General features: G+C 41.1%; 1 protein-coding gene across 4 annotated transcripts in view; it reads left to right on the top strand.

Moving 5' to 3' along the window:
- PACRGL (parkin coregulated like) overlaps positions 1–12,812 on the top strand; it is a 56,246-nt gene that overhangs the window by 25,158 nt on the left and 18,276 nt on the right. Inside the window, exon 1 of one of the 4 annotated variants that reach the window (XM_029234906.1) lies at positions 11,443–11,575. The exons of 2 other annotated variants lie outside the window; for them this stretch is intronic. The gene's annotated coding sequence lies outside the window, so the exon portion shown is untranslated. Of the gene's footprint in view, positions 1–11,442; positions 12,349–12,812 lie in introns of those variants that run through there. One more of the 4 variants, XM_029234905.1, reaches the window with a different exon arrangement.

Genomic DNA, 12,812 nt, shown 5'->3' with positions numbered 1-12,812 from the left:
ATGCCTTGTACATGGATGTGCTTCAGAAGAATCATTCACTGTGCTAATGTAAACTTCTCCAAGTCAGAGGCAGCCTGTTACCTATCTCAACACAAAATGTTTATGAAGTGAATGAATGAATGAATACAATGATGCCTTTAACATAATGCTATTGTTATTTTTCTGAATTACTTCATTTAACCTCAGACTCAAGTTTTAAATTGTTACGTTTAAAATTGAATACAAATGTCCTGGAAATTAAGCAACTATAGCTGAAATATTACTTGTCCACACCAGATAAGATTGTAGCATTAGCAGCCTTTTCAGCTTGTGTTCTTCTGATTACCAGCCCTGTGTGTGTGTGTGTGTGTGTGTGTGTGTGTGTACTTGTGCCCAATTCAATCTAATTCAGAAAATATTAACTAGGCACCCACTAAGTGCAAATCTCTGTGTCAGATGCTACATGGGACCTGAAACAATTAAACCAGTCCCTAAAGGACTCAGAGTATTGATCTCTATGTGTGCCATCTGGCGCTTATCACTATTTTTAAAAGGTCTTTTCTTTGATTTATTGAGGTCCCTTGAATCCTCTTCTTTTCTGTTTTTAAAGATATTAACAATGCACGTCTGCCCCCACCGCACTTCAGCTTGCAGCTCCGTCTCTTTTATGAACAGAATAAAATAGATTTCCTCCCAGAAGTAACCCTTTGGTAGTACTTGTCTAAAGAGAGAAATTAACTCTTTCAGACTCCCAGGGCACCATTACTAACTGTTCTGTCAAACTCCCTCCTAATTACTACCTGGAGAGAGACATGGCATCTGGAGAACAGCACCCAATGTGTATATACTTATATCCTTCATCGTATATACTTATATCCTTCATCGTGACCTCAAAGAGGGCCATGAGTTTATCACTCTGAAGAGAAGGAAGCCTCCGAAATGCTTATTCATAAATAAAAATAGGATGGGGCTGTGCCCTGGAGGATTATAGTCCCCTAACATATTTTGAAAGTTTGGCTCCCCAGATAACCTGAATATTTGTTACCAAACTGGTCGACCAGACCTGTGCCAGGGTCCTAGCCCGACCCAATACCCCCTGTCTCGGCCAGGGAGGTTCTTTTTCCAACTTACACAGCCAATAAGGAAACCAATACTGAGACTGGAACAGCATGAGCTTTATTCAATGGCCAAAGAATGGAGGAGCTGGAACCTAGTTTGCAAATCAACTTCTCAACCCAATATGAGAGGAGACAGCAAATATATAGGAGGGTAGAAGTAAAAGGGAGGGATTTGGAAAGAATGGGAAGAATATTCATGAGTTATCTGAGTACTGGGGCGTGGTTTGGACCTGGAATAGTTGCAGCTCTCTTTTTCAGTCCTAGTATGGGCTGTACCGGTTGTTGTCATGGCAATTGTCAACTGTCCTGGTGCTGGTGGGTGTGTCATTTAGCATATGCTAATGTATTACAATGAGTGTATAGTGAGGCTCAAGATCTACTGGAAGTGGAATCTCCTGCCATCTTGGGCCCAGCTGGTTCTAACATGTTCTTGTTTTTTTCTCTTTGCAGCTTCCTCCCAAAACTTTGCTAAGAGTAGTTGGTTTCTATTTGAGGGAGGCACATGGGTTTGATTCTGGAGCAACAACCTTGGTAATAGATTGACTCCAGCACTGAAAGGAAGCAGGAAGAAGGCTGAAGGGCTGGGGGCTGCCCTGATTAGGGCCATTATGCTAACTTTGGTTGTTAAAGGTGATCTTCCTTAGCCTGTCTCTAAAATTACTGATAAATACTTCAGATGCTGTTAAATTTAACCTTGTTTATTGCCTCTTTCCCTTTGGAGAAGCACTCTATTGAACGTTAATACTTTCTTCCCTTGTTGCTTCAACATGTTTTTAAGGCCCAAAAATACCTTGCTCAACATTTGTGATTTTTAATATTCCCTAGTCTAGGCTTTCAGGGAGAAAGGCCTACAATGTTCTTTGGATTGCTTCATTATTGATATTCTCCAAATCTTCACCATTTATCTTATCAAAGATCTTGGAGCATTTTAAATTCAGAATTTTGCCTCTGAAAATGTTTTTAAAACTAGTAGGTAGTATTATTTATGTCTCACTTGATTTCTAATCTTAGCTCTACTTTGCAATCAGACCATCACTGAAAGAACATTATAAACCACACTGAATGATTTATACAGGCTAGACAAGTCTAGTGGTAAATAGAATCCAAAGGGCCAAGCAGTGATACAAGTCAAATACTAGGCCTCCAAGAAAATTTCTTACAGGCACCTTTTCTCTTTACTTTCAGGTTAAGTTCTCCAGAGAAAGAATCTTTTCTAACATTTGCAAGCCCTACTAGTGTTCTTGGGTGCAGGAATGATGAAAAGGCAAATGGTCTATTATGTGTGGTCAAAAACAGTTTTTCAAAGCTGCTCCGCAGATGTATTATGTTACAGTCATTTCCCTCCACATTATTTGGTCAAGATAAGCACTCCCAGTCAATGCTGATTGCACTTAGCCAGACCATATTTTTTGTCCACCTTTCAGTGCTGGTCTTATTTCCTGCTTTTAACCATACAGATATATGACAATAAAGAAAATAATTTTGCTGGCAACTAAATTACAATATGTGTTTGGTTCTCCATTAATAAACCTCTATCTTGTTCAACATTTTCAGTAAATAGCCTTTATATTTCTTCCTCTCTTCAGTTTGCCAGCTGACAATAGAAAACATTAACTGGGGTTGAAGGTTATGAAGGCAAAAAAATGAGAGAGAGAAAGAGAGAGATGGTTAGTCAGCACCATCTAGTGTCTAAAAGTTAAAATTTAATCAGAGTTTTTGGATCTTCCTTTCCCTGCAGCATACTAGAGAAATGAATAAATGCTGGTGGTATTTTATCTAGTACTTTATTTTATTTTTTAAATTTAAAATTTTTAAAATTTTATTTACTTTTTATACAGCAGGTTCTTATTAGTTATCCATTTTATACATATTAGTGTATATATGTCAATCCCAATCTCCCAATTCATCCCACCACCACCCCCATCTAGTATTTTAAAATATTTTGATTCTTTAAAAAATTTGAATAAAAGTTCTAATGTATAATAAACACATTAAATTTAAATTTATTTTAACTCCACTATTCATAGCTCAACCATAGCAAGTCAGGTAAGATTATGTGGAGCAAACAGTAAACCCAAGAATTATCAATTATCTGGTTATCTTCTCAGCCAAGACAGCTATTCAAGAAAGTTTCATCCTAAATGTATTTGATGTTAATTAGAAAATATATAGACATCACTGATGAAGCTAACTTGGTTATTTGTCTTCACTCTGTTCTTTGAACTTACTCAGTTTATTCCAGCACTGATCTCTTTCTTTAAACCAATGTGGGATCTAGGGACGAAATTCAACCAGTGCCTCTCAACACACAGCAAGTATTTTTGAGTTTGTGGAGTTGAGAGCTAGAGATTTGGATCACAGAGTAACTATTTTACAGATCTTTGGTAATGCTTTTCAAAGCTGCTCTGTTGGGCAACTAGAAATTACTCTGCAGCATGGAGAAATCTACTGTATTATTCTCCAAAGAGACAGAACGCACAGGATGTGTTAATATATAGAAATATTTATTTTAAGAACTTGGCTGACGCAGTTTTGGAGACTAGCAAGATTAAAATCTGCTGGATGGACTAGCAGGCTGGAGAGATCCATGTTGCAGTTCAAGTCCAAAGACTGTTGACCACAGAATTTCCTCTTGCTCAGGGGAGGTCATTCTTCTATTCTACTGGGGCCTTCAACTGATTGGACGAGGCCCACCCACATTATAGAGAGCAATCTGCTTTACTCAAAGTCCACTAATATAAATGTTAATCTCATCCAAAATCATCTTTACAGAAACACCCAGAATACTGGTTGACCATACACATAGATATTGTGGCCCAGCCAAGTGGAGAGACAAGATGAACCATCGCATCAGGTGAAGTGTGCAGAGGGAAAAATAAAGAATAAGGGAGAATTTGGAAAAGTTTTAAAACCTGCTTATTATTCACATCAATCAAATGATTGCTTTAGGTCAGAGGTTCTAAACAGCATCTTTATTTGGCACCAAAACTTCAAGCACATTGGATCTGTGAGATCATGTGGCCCAAGTAGCAGAATGGCCTACAAGGCAGGCTGGACCAGTTGCAGAGCCTTCTCTTGTTCTGGGCCCCACTCAAAACTTGCAGCTTTTCAGTTCACTCAGTAAATGGTTTAGAGTAATACATGCAAATGACAAATAAGTTGCCTTCAAAATGCAAAGAGGCCCAGTGGGCATTGTGCCTATTTGGGGGTTGTAAGAGGGGTTAGATACAACTTACCCTTTACCTTAGAAGGAATATCTCGACATGTCCCATGCTACTGAATCCCTAGAAATTTCACAGACGTGGAGTCCCGTGCATTTTATTTAGGTTAATTTCCTGCACTCTGACAAGCAAATGCCTTCCCAATAAGCTTAAAGTAGTTGCTACATTTTGTTCATTAGGTCCAATCAGTATAATAATATCAATGTAATAGATCAGTGTGATACCTTGTGGAAGGGAAAGGTGATCAAGGTTCTTGTAGACTAAATTATGACAGAGGGCTGGAGAGTTGATATATCCCTGGTATACGACAGTGAAGGTGTATTGCTGACTTGGCCAGCTAAAAGCAAACTGCTTCTGGCAGGCCTATGGACAGATGTGGAGAAAAGAGCATTTGCCAGATCAAAAGCTGCAAACCCCGGGATGTGTTCATGTCCTCAAGCAATGAAACTATTTCTGGTCTAGCAACTACAATAGGACAATAGGAATCACCACCTGGTTAAGTATATGATAACCCAGTTTCTCCAAGATCCATCTGTTTTCCGCACAGGCCACATAGGTGAATTGAATGAGGATGTGGTGAGAACCATCACCGCTACATAATTTAAGTCCTCGATGGTGGCATTAGTCTCTGTCATTCCTCCAGGAATGTGGTACTGATTGTGCTTTACTATTTTCCTGGGTAGAGGCTGTTCTAGTGGCTTCTACTTGGCCTTTTCTACTATAATAGCCCTCTCTCCATAGGTCAGAGAATGAGTGTGAAAATTCTGGCAGTGTCTGAGTATGTCTATTCTAATCATGCATTCCCGTATTGGAGAAATAACCAATAATGGTTTGGGAGATTCATTGGGGCCACAGTGGGCAGATCCGAGCTAAAACTGCATTGATCACCTGACCTCTATAAGCCCTTATTCTGACCTGGTGGAACACAGTGACATTTGGCTCTCCTGGAATCAATTCAGTTCAGAGCCAGCATCCAGTAGTCTTTGAGAAGTATGACTATTTCTTTTTCCCCAGTGACTTTTACAGTCACCCTGGTAAAAGGCCACAGGTCTGTTTGGGAGAAGCCTTGGAGAGAGACTAACAGTTTAGATTTTTGCAAGAGGATTCATCCACCCTTTCATCCGAGGGGTTCTGCGTCTGTAAACTTCCTCAAGCTTGGGAATTTGTTGAGGGGCTGTTACTCTCTCGGTACTGGTGATTCAAGTTAAGTTTCTGTTCACTTGACCTATAGACACTTCCACTTGTACAGAGCTGTAAGAATATGTTCTGCTAGGGACACCATCGTCAACAGCCAGTGCCATAGGTCTCTGTGAGTCAGACTATTCTCATTACTGCTTTGACTCGAATGTCCACATGGCAACCACACCCACCTTATCTTTGGTGATTAAATGTAGACACATAGTCTCTGCCACCCTGACATCCATTTTATCCCCATTATATTTAGGGACCCAACTTTAGTGGCAGCAGTTTCCACTCTAATTTCTGACCTACAAAGAGTGACCACAGAACTCTTCAAGGATGCTGGGCTCTCCTCACAAATTTATTTCTCTAAGTTATGGTGAAAACTACCTTCCACTTGGCCTAGTGGCTTCCACCACCCTCTTAAGGCCAGGTGAGCAGGTCTCCCATGGTAAATTCACTCTAATGTTCCAATATCCCTAAGCCTTTGGATACTTTCTGCTGCAGTATAACAAGGCTGTTCTGGCATTTCAACTGCATCTACTGTAGGCCACTTTTTGGTGCATGTTTCAACCAACCAACCAAATAGAGCCTTTCTCAAACTACAACCAGATTCAAGAAACAGCCCTACAGTTAAGTGAGCAGTGTTTTTATTTTCTTTCCCAATGAAACTATTAGTTACTTAATCCAACAATTATTTATTGGGTAGATAAATGTGCACTTTGATCATACAGTCTGCTTTTAGGAAGAAACAGCAAAATTTATTCTGTGCTTTCTGTGTGTTTTGTCTGGATAATAACATTTTTATATCACATAATATTTTCACTCAAGAGCCTGTTGTCTTTCATGCATTTTTTTTTCATGATCTGTAATCTATTTCAGTAAAGGTTTACTTTTGAAAAGTTTAGACTTCTTAATTATTATTTGCTGCTGTGTTGATTTTAAATGTTATCACTCTGATCCAAGCCTACAGTCACTTTTTATATTTACATTCTTATAAATTTTATTCGCATCTTGCCTCTTTTGACAATTCTTTTAAAAATCTCCTTTGCTCTGGCTTCCCTGGTGGCGCAGTGGTTGAGAGTCCTGCTGCCGATGCAGGGGACACGGGTTCGTGCCCCGGTCCGGGAAGATCCCACATGCCGCGGAGCGGCTGGGCCCGTGAGCCATGGCTGCTGAGCCTGCGTGTCCGGAGCCTGTGCTCCGCAATGGGAGAGGCCACAACAGTGAGAGGCCCGTGCACCGCAAAAACAAACAAACAAAAAAATCTTTGCTGAATTCAGGTCCCACAGACAAAATATAACTCTTAGTATGTCTTCTATACCTAAACTATTTGGGGGTTTTCTTGACAGCTTTGGGCAACACCAAGTGTTTGCTTTCTCATGTTAGTAAGGAAGATACAAGAAAAAAGTTAGCATCTCCAGATTTTTAATTAGGTCAACACCAGAGTACAAAAAAAAATTAACAAAACAAAAAGAGAGTCTCAACTCCTTCTGGGTTAATTATACACATATAATTCCAAAATGTTGTCAATATAAACATCTTTCAGCAATTGTGTTACTCTCAGTCTGCATAGAAGCCAACTTAGGTTCATATGTGCAAAGACTGGCATACTTGTCAACAAATTGATTTATTTTTTCCAAAAGAAATATTTTGTTTCCGGGTTTAATATAACTCTTTGGCAGAAGACAATCATACACACATTACAGGATGAATTAGAGGGCTCTGAGGATTCTTCTATGCTCTTGTATTAGCTTGGTAGGACTGCCATAACAAACTCGCTAGCTCAAAGCAATAGGAATTTATTGTCTCATGGCTCTGGAGGCTCTAAGTGTGAAATCAAGGTGTCAGCAGGGTGGGTCTTTCTGAGGCCTTGAGGGAGAATCTGTTCCATGCCTCTCTCCTAGCTTCTAGTAGTTTGCTAGAAATCTTTGGTGTTTCTTGGCTTCTGCTGAACCACCCAGTCTCTACCTTCATCTTCACGTGGTGTTCTCCTTGTGTGTATATCTGTGTCCAAATTTCCTCTTTTTATAAGGACACCAGACATATTGGATTAGGGGCCCACCTTACTCCAGTCTGACCCCCTCTTAAATAATTACATCTTCAACAACCCTATTTCCAAATATGATCACATTCTGAGGTACTGGGGGTTAGTATTTCAACATATAAATTTTGACGGGATAAAATTCAACCCATAACAGCCTGAATGTTCATAAGATGTTCTTACCCTCAGTGTAATATTTGACTAAATCACTATAAAATTATTATGCATTGTACCTCAGTGAAGATTTCCATTCTCCTTCACTCCAGTGTTGTGGGTTTTATAATACTTTAAGAGGAAACACTTTTAAGCATCAAGAGGCAGTTTCTGCTTCTCCCTCACCCGTGCCTAAATCAATGCTGTTTCAGCTGTAAAGTACATTTCCTCATCTGGGGAATCTTGGTGAAATGCAAAGTCTGATTCAGCAGACCTGGGGTGGGGCCTGAGATTCTTTATTTCTAACAAGCGCCTAGATGATGTTGGTGATGATGACGATGATGGTGGTGATGATGATCTGAGAACCACACCATGAGTAGCAAGAACATAAAGATACCTCCACAAGCCACGGATCAGAAATTAAGTCAAAAGTCCAAAACAAACAAACAAAACAATTGCCTCAGCAAAAGACTGTACCAGATAGTCTTAACCATTGACGTTATAGAGAATGAAGTGGTGTGAACAGGTTTTCCATTATAACCTGACATCATCACCACAGACACCTGTCAGAGGGTAGAGAAAGCTGAGGCTTTCCATTTCTTTTAGCCCTGTTGCAAATGATTTTATGAAAGAAGAATCATTAACCCAAGATCAGTAGAACAAGAATTAATTACCTAGGACTTAATGAACTGATTTAATTGTGGTTAATTTTCTACTTTCTAATAGACGTATGAGAAACCCATTTGTTTCCTGTCTATCTCTAGCCTTCAATTTAATAGGCTATATTTGAACTAAGTGGGATGAAAAACTCTTTACATGGTATATTATCCTGACTTGCACCTTGGAACAAAAAATATCCTATAAAAGATCCCAAAATGGGTTATAAACTAATATAATAAAAAATGTTTCTGCAAAAGTAATATCTTCAGCTATAGTATTTTATGCTTATTGCCTCAGGAAGGGGGATGTCATCATAAAAAGAAACTGACAAAAGTCAAATTTTTGGCTTTGAAGTTTCCAAAACCAAGTTCAGTGATCAGTCATTATTTGGAAGATTTGGAAGAATAAGTCATAATTCAGAGTCAAGGTCCAGATCTGAGTGCAAAGAGACAGTGTCTTTTGATTCATATTTCGCCTGTGAATTTTTCTTAACTACATGTATTTAGTCACCAAGCATTTTAAAGAAAATATCAGAGGTATTATTGGCTTGTCTGAATTACTTTAAAGAAACTCTGTTCATTTTTGTACAAATTACAGACCAACTAATCATCCCCAATCATTACTTGCCCTCCCCACCCTCCATACGGTCCCAAATGCAACCCACAGGGCATGGGGGCTTTGCTGATGCCAGGCCACACAGATCGGCTTTCCAGAGTATACAGCAGGGTGGAGAAAGGTATAGAGTAAATCTGTAGGGACACAGGGGAGATATATATGGCACATTCTGTCTTTTTATATTATTTGTCATATTGCTGAACACATAGGTCAGCCTTCCTCCCCTTCTCCCTCTCTCTTTTCAAAAAAAGAAACTTGAAAAATTAAACCTTGGAACCAGGACAGAATTAGGAGACAGAAGTTCACTACCAGCTCTCTGTTTCTCACACACTGCACGCTCTCCCTGGAGCACCTCATCTACTCCTATATCCTCACTTACTGTGTATATGAGATAGGCTGGGACCTGGTGCCTGGGACCCTTTGCTGCAGTGCTTGCACCTGGACAAACATCTCCTCCAGCAACAAAATACAAAGAAACTGTAAGGGACTAAAAATAACTGCACATGTGCACAGTTGGGGCAAATTATGGACAACAGGATACAAAAAGACCAAAAACCCACACAGCACCAAGCGGGGGGATGGGCAGGCCATCTAAACCACCCCTGCCCCTAACAGACCCACCCCTTACCCTCATCCTGTGTAAGGCACAAGTTCACTCCCCTCAGGGAGTGAGCAAGGGAAACTGTTACTTGTTCTCCCTCCCTCCTGCTGCAGCAGGAACCCCAGCAAAGACTTGTGTGAATTTCTTGTCTGGCCTCTTATCAATTTCTATTGATTAAGGAGGCCAAGAACCCTGGTCGGTAACATATGTGCTGATGACTTTAAAATCCACAGCTCACCCAGCTCTTGCCCCTCCACTCTAGATGGGCATATTTGCCTTCTGGGCAACTACACCTGGATGTCTCACAGCCTTCTCAAATTACTATGTCCAAGAAAGTATCCACCATTTACTGCATAATATCCAGACCAAGTCACAAAGCCAGTGGACCTGTTTTTTCTGTTGTTGTTTTTTAATTTTTCTAAAATGAAGTAGAAAGTCTTACAAGAACCCTGTTATGATGAGGAAATTAAGGCTAAGAGGGGTTAAACGACTTGCAGAAGACCTCACAGCTGAGAAGCAAAGGAGCTGGGTTTCCAACCTACACAGCCTAACTTCAGAACATGTGTTCTTCACTTCTCTGCAGTATTGAACACGGATTATTCTTACTCCCCAGGCAGAGGGGCTAAAAGGTCATGAGCTAGGTGCTGCCAAGTCTGCCATTGTAGAGGCTAGGAGTGAAGAAGGGGAGAAGGTGATACAATAAGTCTTGGAGAAACTGGAGAAGAGAGATTATAAGGTGATAATAGCTAAGAAATAGGATTTTTTTTTCTTAAAAAATTACTTAAACATGCACTGGGCTAGATATTGGAGATAGAAAAGTAATGGAAACAATTTCAGTCTAGTGGAGAAGATAGGTAAATACAATATAATGAAATTTAGAAGTTAAGATAGACTTGTATGCAAGGTTCACAGAACATTAGAGAAATTAGATACACGTGGAATTCATTCGTTCATTGCATTTATTTAAAGAGTATTTCCTGAGTCCCCACTCTGTGCTAGAAGCTGGAGAAACGAAATGGAAGTCCTTGTCCTGAAGAAACTCACAGCCTAGTGAAGATGCTTCTGAGGCAGCAATTCAGGTACAAAGAATGGCGCTACAAGGGCAGGGAAGGATTACACTGCCTGCAGTGTTCAGACAATGCCAACTGTCTAGTTAGCTATTACCTGAGCGAAAAGTTAAGACCATGCCTTGACAACAGAAGAGGACACTAGAAAGGAACACAGTGGACAGGTCTGAAAGGGCTTGGCTTTTTTACTGTGACAACCCAAACTGCTTTTGGTTGCAATTGCCAGGGTACACGCATTTTCCTGCAGTATCCGTTTTATTAAAATAATCTGGAGTACAAAAACACACTTTAAAAAAATATATGGATGTATTATGTAGTTGACTGCAACAGCATATAGTAAGATATGACAGGAAGGAAATTCCACAGATGGGCAGGCAGATGGCTCTCTCCGCAGAAGAGTCTGGGGTGGGAGTTCACGGTGGTCCTCAGCTCTCAGAGGGTTTAGGGCAAGATACTTGGAGCATCGAGTTAAGAGTGCGAGAAAAACGTACGAGTTAAATACACGGACTGCGGAGAGGGTGCGGCGCAGGTACAAGGAACCTGTGCTCTCCTCCGCTCCTTGGCTCTATTGCTCCTAAAATACCCTCCACCAGGAGCCCCTTTGTCCCCGGAGACAGAGCTCCTAGCTCCCGAGCTTCCCTTTCAACACCCAGCGCCTCGTTGCCAGGACAACCCTTTCCCGCCTGGCGAGCCTCTGCGATCTCCCTGCTATTGGCTTAGCGGACGCGGCGTGCGTCTGATGTCACTGCACGGCGCCGCGAGATCCGGGAATGCTGCGAAACCTCATTTCCGGGTCCCCAGCGGCCGGTGGCGGGACCTGTGGCTGTTGGCTCAGCGGGCGCTGGGCAAAAGCCCCACGTGGGGTGGCGGCTGGTGTACAGACCGCGGCGGGAGAGAGGCGCGGTAGGAACGGGTCTTTGGAGCCGTGACTGGCGCAGGTGCGGGAATCCGTGGTGCCGCCCGCATTCTCTCGGAGCAGGAGACTTCCTCTCTGGCCTGTTGCTATGGCCGCCGGACCACGTTGCTAAGGAGCCTGGAGATGTTGAGCGGCAAGAGCTCGCCCTTCCTGGTCGGGCTTTGACCGAGAGTTGCCTTGTCGGCCTTATTTGAAACTGGCCGCCTTTCTCCCTCTCCCCGACCTTCTTAAAAAAACAAAAAAAAACAGCTTTCTCTCCATTTTTTTCTCTCCATGTCCTTCTCATTTTCTAACTTTGACAACATCCCGGCTCTGAACTGGTCTTAGGTATTTGGAAATGTGTGGTGTTGGAGGCGGAGAGGCTAGGAAAATGGAAAGATATTAAGACCCTTAATACTGGCTCTTTGGATTTACAGTACTTTGTGGTGAAAAGGATTGGGATAGGTGAATATTGGGCTGTGTCGCTGTTCTTTGGAATTTGAAGGAGTTTTAGAGATGGAGCTCATCTTCTTTTGTGGGGCTCCTATTACACTTTTGGAACTTCCCAAACACCAGATTAGAGAGTAGGGAAAAAAAAGTGGCCTCTGCCTCTGAGAATTTGCAGTGGTCTGTTTAGTGCAGTGGTCTGTTTAGTGCAGTGGTCTCAAAGCCAAGTGCGGGAAGAAAATGCATGTGGGAAAAGAAGTAGGATATATGAACTGTCCAAAACAATGAAAAAAGAGTACGCTTTCCTGGCATTGACCCAGATCCCTGTAATCCCTTGTAGATGACCTGCAGCATCTAAGGAAACCTAAGGTAAAAATGAGGGGTCCACAGTGGGGGCCCTCCTTGGTTTGTTTGCTCTCTGATACTGTGACATAGTTTAGGTGATGGGGTTAAGTGGATTTATGGATTTTAGTGTCTATTTAGGATTTATATATTGTTTTGTAAAAGACTGAGGGGTGTCTGTTGCAATATTTAGAACACAAAATAGTTCTTACTTTTTCACTTCCTCCCACCATTAACCCTTTACATCACCTCCCACATGTTATTTAACCAAAAAGCACTCAAAAGAATTTAGTGTAAGATGAACTAAGCTTTTTTCCCTTTACAAACAACTTACGCTCTGGGTTTGCTGTCAGTGGTATGCTGCGAGGTGGATATTATTTTTAAAAATTGAGTACACTTCATTTGTCTGTAAAGTAAAGGGTGATACTTTTAACAGTAACTGAAAAACTAATTGTTTTGGAAAGAAACTAACAGGGTGTTTTGGAAGTGGA

The sequence above is a fragment of the Monodon monoceros genome, unplaced genomic scaffold, assembly GCF_005190385.1.
Source record: "Monodon monoceros isolate NGI ecotype Baffin Bay Population unplaced genomic scaffold, NGI_Narwhal_1 Super_Scaffold_20, whole genome shotgun sequence".
NCBI lineage: Eukaryota > Metazoa > Chordata > Mammalia > Artiodactyla > Monodontidae > Monodon > Monodon monoceros.
This window is presented reverse-complemented; position numbering and strand designations above follow the sequence as displayed.